Below are 9,929 nucleotides of genomic sequence, written 5' to 3' on the forward strand. Positions count from 1 at the left end.
CCACAAAAGAAGAAGAGGGCAGTGTCATGGGAGCCTCCGTGACTTGGGGGCACCTGGAGACTGTATTTCCCGTTATAGAGAGTGGACCTCTGGATTGCATAACTTACTTCCAGCACGCCATAGTGGACACTAATCTGGTTCCTTTGCTTGGATTTATGTTGGATATATGGTTGATGCCTGCTTTCACAAGAGTACATAAATTAAAAACCAGAAAAGATGATAAGCAGTATTGCAACACAACGCAGAGCAATACACATTACAGTACAACTTCAGTTAACGGAAAACGCTCAATAATACAGTAAAAGCAGTGTGCAATTACAATTCCAGACATGGCACATATGGTTAGCACATTAGTGGAAACAGTTTGGGGAAATGGGGTAGTGGAGAGTCCGGGGTGGGCAAGGGGAAAAGTGTAAGGGGTTGAGGGAGATGGGGCTAATCCTCAGCCTCTAGTCTGTCCTTAAGAGAGTAGTCTCTGAGCAGGCTGTGGATAAGCTTGCGTCAGTCACAGACTGTGACCTGCTCCCTTCTTAACACCAGGCAGTTCCTGTCATACCATAGAGCGTCCTTTACACAGCACATGAGACGCCAAGAATCATCAATGGCACTCTCAGTGTGTGTTCCTGGAAAAAGTCTGTAAAGTACAGAGTGTTAGCACAGGTACTTTCCTCCTGATAGAGTCCTTGATAGAGTGCTTGAGTTCCAACTCCAGGGCTCTGAACAAAACCTGTGCAAACTGGCACTGCCAGAACAAGTCAAGGGCAGTTGCCTCCTACACAATGCACTGTGGGCAGTGTTTATATCTGCACAGCCCCCTGGCATGTTCAAGTCACCCTGTACCCGATTAGAGTTCTCTAGATCCCAGTTTCCCCCTTCCTTCTGTCTGTCTGATCAATATTATTGGTTCTAATGGAGGGATTGTGTAAATTGGTGTGGTTTTCTGTTATAACTAATTTGCATATGATCTGCATATTGTTTTTTAGATATGGTGGGATGCATGCTGGTTGTAACTCACCGCCAGCCTTTTGAAAGCTATGTTTCCTGCTGTCTTCGACGCTAGTCCTGCCTAATGGTTGAAGTTTTGTGTTCCTGGTGGCCATAGGGAGAAGGAAGGATCGTCTGGCGGGTGTCACATACACCAAAGAATTAAATTCAGTACAGAGGTAGAGCTCAATGGGACAGCAGAATAGAATGGCAACATTGTGACTGTGCCACAAAAAGTGGGTCAGTTGGGAGGCCAAACCCTTCTAGTGCCTAAAGGAGAAAAAAGCTTAGCAGTAGAATACAGAATTGGACAATGTAACAATGTAACAAAGAAAAGTTGGCGTATGGAGGAGTGAGAGGCCTGACATAGTTATCTTCCATGGTTCCTACAAGCATGGGGGTGAGCAATCCCCCAAGACCCAAAATGTTAAAATATTTTTGATAACTGCACCTTGACATTGAACACCAAAGAGAGCTCTATGGTCTCAACATCCACTGTTTTGGAACCAGTCTGGCTCCATTGTTGTTGTGGAAGGTAATCCCAATACTCGTAGGATGATAGTAAAATAGCAGGAAGATGAGGTGAAGGGTTAATCAGAAGGAGGAAGAGTTTTACAAAAGTTTTGTTTTAATTTATTAGTTTAACAGACAAGAAGTGTCTGTTACGGTGCGTTTAGCCAAATGCCAGTAAACATAATAAATAAAAAAATGTGGATATTCCAATAGTTATGCGATTTTCTGCCCCCTATTCTTCCTATTCTCCTCTTTTATAACTTTTTTTTATCTCTATCATTTGCCTCTCTTAAATCCGGTAAAACCTATTGGAAATTTCCAATACCAGGATATTAATGAATTAGTCGATCGTGACCACTTATGGCTGCTCTAACACTTATAATGGTACGATTATTATTTTGATAAATAACCACTTATTTACCACTTATTTAAAGCTGTGTGGCCTCTTTCTGTTGGCCGTAACAAATATCACAATACACTCGTGGTACTAGCAAAAGAGAACTTGTTTTAAAGGGACAGCCCAGCCATCATACGCACTCTAATGGATATGAAAGCTGAGAGGTCCCATTAAATTATCATGGTGTCCACCATACAAATGCAGAATCCCTTCAAAATCCATTTGCCCCTTTCCCTACCCCCAGCTATTCTCTGTGAAGGAACTTTTCAGCCAAACATATATTCTTCCATGTAGTTTTCTTACATGGTTCCAGCTGGGGGGGGGGGTTTGGAATCTAACGAGACATTCCATATGTGCATACGAAAAATGTTTCTATTGATTTCAATGGGACTGCCTTCTTGCTGCTGATAGGGGGCTTCAAGCTTCACATTTTAAGATGTTAGTAATGTACTGTTAGGGACATTACACTGTCCCTTTAAAATGCCAACAAGTAAATCAGGTGATCTGTATTTACGTAGGTTGAAAAACAGGAACTACAGTTTTCTGGGAAGCACCTATGAGCTCTAGATAATATTTACTGATTCAGAGGAAGCTGCCTATTGTGATGTAACTGAATATATACTGTCCAAGTCTTTGTGCTCGCCTTCGTACTAGTCTTTGCAGTGAAAAAAATCTACGTATTCTACGAAGATTTGTATTTGTTTTGGGCGAATATTTGTATACGCGCTTCGTATTCCTTTTTTCTCTTTGTTTTCTGCCAGGGGTAACTGCTTAACAGGCAACCGTCACCTCCTCACAGCTGCGCCCTTCCTACGTCTCTGAATTTAATATGATAAAAGTTACAGGTGAATTTGCTTGTTACATGAGCACCACAAGCACCATACCCCATTTAACGTACAACATCTCAGGAATGGTGTAGGTACTAATGCACCCTCCTTAAAAGTGGCCCTGTTATGCATCTGATTTTTCATAGTTCAGTTCCCCATTTGATAAGCCTCAAAAAGTATGAGTTCACACAGAAGTCTCATTTTAATGAGACAACCATGCAGAAATACATTTTTATAATGTTTTTCTCTTTAGTAAGCATACTTATGTACAAACAAATTTATTTTCACAAACCTCTTCATGACCAATGACCAAACCAGGGAACTTGTGGGCTCCGGCTACCCAGAGCCTACCCTTGCTAAACGTGGCCAGAACTGCCCACTGATGTGAGGGGTGCTCCAGCTGATGTCAGTGGGCGTTCCCACAGCCGTCAGTGGGCAGGACATCACCACCGTTTAAAGGGAAAATGAGGGGGGGGGGTGTCAGGACCGATCTAGAGGACCGGAGAAGTGGCACTTCTCCCGGAGTTCTCCAAGCCAAAGCTGGAGAGTTCCCAGGTATGCCAATGATGTACTCCCTGCAGGCCCAGACTGGGACAAAAAAAGGCCCGAGCATTTAAGCCTGAGCAGCCCATTTTTATTTATTTTATTGTTAAAGCCCACCCTTCATGTACCATCTTTGCATTTACTCACTCATTCACACAAATCATTAACACATTCATTAATGCAGTCTCACAAATCATTCAAGCAATTCATCCACACATTTATTCACTCATTCTCATACGCATTCACACTACCCCCTCTACCCATCTTATCTGCCCCTTTTAACTATGTTCCCCCTTTTCACTATGTACCCCCTCTCACTATCTATCCCCTCTCCCCATTTCACACTATCTAACCCCCCTCTGCCCCTTCTCATTGCGCCCCCCTCCCTCACCCTACTTACCTTGTTGCGGGAGCAAGCAGCAACTGCGACCGGGCCCGCTGCAGGGCCGGATTGACTTAGGGGTTGATGGAGCTGCAGCTCCAGGCCCCTACCTTAAAATAGGCCCAGTCAGGACCGGACTGACTGGGCCTATGCGGCCTCTACGGCCGCATTAATGTAGGGCCCCTTAAGCCCGCCGCAACCGGGTCCGCCACTCTAAGGGGCCGGGAAGCCCCCACCAGGACCAGCCTTAGGGGTCTGCGGCCGCACAGGGCTTAAATTAAAACATCAGGTTTTTTTTTTTAACTTTATTTAACATCCTCCATGTTAAATAAAGTTAAAAAAAACTTTACTTAACATGGAGGATGTTAAATAAATTAAAAAAACAAACAAAACCCCCCCCGATGTTTTAATTTAAACCCTGTGCGGCCGCACACCCGTAAGGCCGGCCCTGGTGGGGGCTTCCTGGACCCTTAGAGTGGCGGTCGCAGTTGAGGCGGGCTTAAGGGGCAAGTGCCCCTTATGCCCTTCGTTAATGCGGCCGTAGAGGCCGCATAGCCCCAGTCAGTCCGGTCCTGACTGGGCCTATTTTAAAGTAGGGGCCTGGAGCTGCAGCTCCATCAGCAAATGCCCGGTGGGCCCGATGGCCAGTCCGGGCCTGACTCCCTGAATATATGTCCCTAAAAGACCAATGACATACCTGTCCCATGTGGTTGCTGCTTTTGCTGACTGTTTGCTGCACTTCTCTACATATGATCACTTTTACAGCCAATCACATGCAGAGATACAGTTACATAACCACTGCCTTTGTCTCTGTCGTCTGCTTTTCTCCTTACCACTGTAATCATGAGCTGGAGCGAGACAGAGAACAGTAAAAGTGATTCCCAGGGACCCAGATTAAAAAAAAATATATATATTTATTTTTTACTGAACTCTTAGCATTACACTATTCTTGTTTGGCCCAGAAGAAAACAGACTGCAAGTTGATTAAAAAGCTATACGATTTATTACCGCCAAAACAATGTTGTTTTTAGAGATTTGATCCAGCATTTCGATTTGGACAATTTTAGGCTAGATGGTGAATGCAGTGTATTTTGCTTGTGTCATCCCATAATGCCTTTGAAAGCAAAGCTTGAATTTCCAGCACTTGCTGCTTATCTATATATTTTTTTGCAACCCTTTATTTTCAGAGCATGAATGATCCCATTCAAAGAAAAAAGGATCCTGGCAAGCAGTTGCAAGAGCTTTTCAACACCACATTTCAAAGGTCTAACAAAACTGCAAAGGAAATGTCATGCAAAACAAGGGTGAAAAAGCCAGTTAGGTTAAAGCAATCTGAAGAGTCCTATTGTCCAGCTCGGAAGAGATGTTTGGCAGGTAAATAATATTTAGACAGGACGCTAGGAGATGATAATCTCAAGGGTTAAGAGACTATTTTAATGTAAACATGAAAGTATCTTTCACAGTATCTTTTTTGTATGAATATCATATATAATGCAATCAAATCTAGTGTAAGAAGCAGGCAGAGATATAATTTGCATCGGTCATCTTGCTTGCTCCTTTTTTACCTATGCAGTGCTTTATAGTGACTGCTAGTAGACAGGACCAACATCACAAAACTGAAAGGACCAATAGAATAATAAAGACAGTTCTGTCTTTAGGGTTGTATTTGGCCCCAAAATTTCTGATAGTGACCCTGCCCAGTCCCACCCCATCTGATGGACTGGAAAGTGGACTGTGAAAATTGTGAGAAAACATATACCTCAAATTTTTTTATTTTTTTTTGTACAGTTCTTGGAGTACTATGTAAGATATTCATGAAGCAGCCTGTAGGTGGCGCTGAATGCTGTAATGAGGGGGAAAGTGACATTATGGCCAAAAGTGGTAATAAAAAAAGCCAAAATAGCTAGAATGACACTGACTGCAAACTGCTCTTGCTTCTCATTATTCTACAGTTGCTGCCTCTTATTCTGCCATGTTTGAAACCGGTAACACCCACACTCCTCCCGCTGCTCCACCCTATGCTTCTCCTACTGTATCACCCATGCTTGCAATTGGGCCTTATTCCAAAGTCCATAACTATATACTAAGCAAGAAGAACATTATCAAGCACTGTATAATAATTAACACAATATATATGTGCATTGGGGAGACTTTGCAAAAGCATTGTTTTGGAGTCAGGAGAAGTTTGTGACACACAAATAGTTTTTGGGACATTAGAGCTTTCTTCTACAGATAGATATATGAAAAAGAAGTATCTGATGTCCTGAAAGCCTGTCTGACCTAGGGTGACCACATGTCCCGGATTGCCTGGGACAGTCTCGCAATGGGACTTTAAGTCTCGGCAGCCTCAACCCAGGACAATGCCTTGTCCCGGAATGAGGAGTCTGAGTAAAGGAGGTCTGAGCCAATCAGAAGAGACTTCTCAACTCTCCTGATTTCCTGAGAGTTGAGAAGCCTCTCCTGATAGGCTAAGTCCCTCCTTCACACCAACTCAGAGTAAGCTGCAGCCAGCACCAGGTATGTGTGTTTGACTCTATGTGTGTGACTGTGTTTGTCAGTTTGTCACAGTGTTTGTGTGACTGTGTTTGTCTGTTTGTGTGACAGTGTGTGTAATGTCCGGTAATAGTGGAGTTAATTCTTTGAATCTACTCATGTCTGATATTAGAGGGGTTAACATTCTATATCTACTCATCTGAAATCAACATGGTTCCCTAGGCTTCTTAATAATTAATATATAATAGTATATGTGAATCAGGGTGTATGTGAGTGTGACAGAATGTCCTGTCGTACAGGCCCCCCAAGGTACTCAGAGATGGCTCCAGCCTGGCTGTCAAACAAAGATAGCACCAGAGGCGTATCTAGTACAAAAAGTCCACTAGGGGGCGCTCGTGTGTTCCATTCAATGAAAAATAAAACAGAAAAAAATTATATATAGTGTAGAAGTATAAAAAAGTGTACTGTGCCCTGCGTATCGTAGATTTCCCACTCACAGTGTGTTGGTATTGTTCAGTACATCATGGCGCTGGTCTTGGGATCCATATACATGAGTGTATACCGAGGAAAAAACAGAAAAGCATCCAATAGTGTATTATGTATAACACTGCATACGCAACAAATGGAGATATACTTACACTTGAACAAGTGTCTAGATGCCCGTAATGTCTGGTGATGATCCGGTTGTATCCGTATGTTTTTCTATTTGATGGATCCAACGATCAAATATCAATGTGTGTGTGGTGTATCAAAACAACCACTATCCACATAGAAAATATATTAAAAAGAAATATTTATTTTCAATTAACAACCAGCTTGATCCATATTGGGTACAGCTGTAAAAGTATTTAAAAGTTTAAAAGTACTGGTACAGATAAAAAATATAGTAAGAAGTCCTAAAAAGTTAACTCAACGCGTTTCACCATATAGGCTTCATCAGGAGTATTGTCTTCTTAGTGGACTTTTTGCAGTATTACTTCAACACCTGGAGAGTGTTGCTTAAGGGTTGCAGCTGTGGTTCCAGACACAAAAGGAAAGTCATTATTGCCGATTATTTCTATTATTCACTATCTTACTCCCTATACTGGTTTTTCTCACTCTTTTTATGCGTATCTAGGGTATGGCAGCTATGGCTCCTGCCATAGGCGCCATTTGAAGGGGGCGCCAGTGAGCGGCTTTTAAACGCCGTCTTTTTTTTTTTTAATGCGGAGGAGAGAGAGGGGCACCCAGCAACCGCTCGGTGCCCCTCATTCTCCTCCACGAGGCCTCTGCCTCAGTCCCGGTGCCGGCACCAGCGAGCGCCTTTTAAACGCCTTTAAAAGCCGCTCGCTGGTGCCCGCTGCTTCAGTGCTGAGCGCCGAAATATGACGTCATATTAAGGCGCTCAGCAGTGAAGCCGCGGGCACCGCAGCAGTGCAAGAAGGCAGATGCCTCGTGCTCCCGTCGCTGGACCTCAAGGTGAGAACTACAAAGGGGGAGAGGGGTTAGGGAGTGATAAGGGAGGGAGAGGGGTTAGGGAGTAATAAGGAGAGGAGAGGGGTTAGAGAGTGATAAGGGGAGGAGAGGGGTTAGAGAGTGATAAGGGGAGGAGAGGGGTTAGAAAGTGATAAGGGGAGGAGAGGGGTTAGAGAGTGATAAGGGAGTGATAAGGGAGGGAGAGGGGTAAGGGAGGGAGAGGGGTTAGAAAGTGATATAAGTAAAGAGTGGATTAATGTGTGCATGCATTGAGTGAATGAGGGAGAGCATGAGTTAATATGTGAATGTATTGTCTGAATGAGGGAGAGCATGAGTTAATGTGTGGATGAATTGTCTGAATGAGGGAGAGCATGAGTTAATGTGTGGATGAATTTTCTGAATGAGGGAGAGCATGAGTTAATGTGTGGATGAATTGTCTGAATGAGGGAGAGCATGAGTTAATGTGGATGAATTGTCTGAATGAGGGAGAGCATGAGTTAATGTGTGGATGAATTGTCTGAATGAGGGAGAGCATGGGTTAATGTGTGGATGAGTTGTCTGAATGAAAGTGTGAATTAGTGAGCGACTGCGTTTGTGTGTATCATAGATGTATAATTGTGGAAGGGCAAAGATGGCACTAGCAGGAGGTTTGAGCCTTGGGGACCAAGATGGCAAAGGCAGGGTGTATATGGGACAAAGATGGCACAGGCCGGACTGTTTGGGGACAAAGTTAACTTGTGCTGGGCTATTTGGGGCCAAAGATGACAAATCTTATGTGTGTGTAATTTAGGTGCTGGCCAGGTTCTATGTGGGCAGTGTGGACGCCAGGGCTGACTTTGTGGTGTACAACCTGTGATCTATGTCTGTGATCTATACCTGCGATGCTACGTTTCATATATTATTATTGTATACCTGAAAATATAGGATTTGTAGGTCTGATTCTGTTTGATATATACCTTCAGTGCTGAGATCACAAGTGAATTTCAATTGATCTGGGTTATATATATATATATATATATATATATATATATATATGGGCAGCAGGGGCTAATAAATGTGTTTTAGATATTTGGACAGGGGCGCAATTTCAGTGCTTGCCATAGGCGGTAGATACGCCTCTGGATAGCACAGGTAGGAACTCCATTGTTTAATTAATCCCATCAATAGGATTGCTGCAAATGGAATTAAAGGTTGGGTTGAATACATATATCTGTTAATTTATGTTAATTCAGTTCTGTGGATATATGAGTCTATGTTTTACAACAAACGGTTCATTCCTGCTGTACTCAATTCAAGGTAGTTGTGTCTACTTATTGGGTACGCATAGCAGGGTTCCAAGGTGTGCATGCTGACTGGTGCTGGAAGTTATTCCTGGGACAACAGGAGGATACTGGGTGATCTCTGTGATCTCATCTGCTTCACAGTGTGTCCCTGAATGGCAGAAAAAAAATGTGGTCACCCTAGTCTGACCACATGTATTTATATGTTGGCCCAACAAAAGATATCAACTTTGATCAATACATACACCTTAATCATTAATTTGAACATGGAAGTACATTATCCTACATTGGGGGGAATGTCTATGAAATAAAGATCCAAAAGACTGAAAAAAATGTCTATGTCCACATAGCTTTATATTGTCTTCTTGGGTGCAAAAATGTTTCATTACAGTTTGTTTTCTAAGTTTTTAGGGATGCCAAAGGGGCAGTCGAAATGGATTTAACAGCAGCTCCTCCTACCCTGAGCAAAGTTGCGTCCATTAGTACTGAATTCTGCCCACCTCCAATGCTTGTCCAGGTTGGACCAGCCCTTTGTGAACAATTTTGGACTGGCTTGACCCTCTTCGATTAAAAATCATGTTAGTTGAATAGGTTTCAGTTATAATATTTAAAACAGAATTGTTAAAGCAAGTTCAAATTGCTTTGAAGTAAGTATACCTTCAAAGCATTTTCTATAGTAAAATACTCTAATATAGGTCGGCCTTTACCTGAGTAACCCAGTCCCCCATCTGTCCATGCTCAACGTCCTGGTCTCTTTTTAAAGACACAATGGCAATAGTTAGAGTTAAATGACATTGTTAGCCTTCCTTGCAACCCAACTATTCATTAAACCATGCATCAGGTCTTCCTATACTATAAAAAACACGCTAGGATGGGAGCAGAAGTGAACTTAATGGGTGAGTTTTTAGTGTGTCTTTAAAGTTGAACTGGGAAAGAGAGAATATTTTTATTCTTAAATCACTGATGACGATAATATATTTAGATAAAGAAACCATTTAGGCAGTTGTAACAGAATAAGAAAAAAATACCACCAAGATGAAGCTTTTGTAATCATT

Source organism: Sceloporus occidentalis, unplaced genomic scaffold (assembly GCF_023333645.1).
Source record: "Sceloporus occidentalis isolate IW3139 unplaced genomic scaffold, rSceOcc1.0.p SCAF_94, whole genome shotgun sequence".
Taxonomy (NCBI): Eukaryota; Metazoa; Chordata; class Lepidosauria; order Squamata; family Phrynosomatidae; genus Sceloporus; species Sceloporus occidentalis.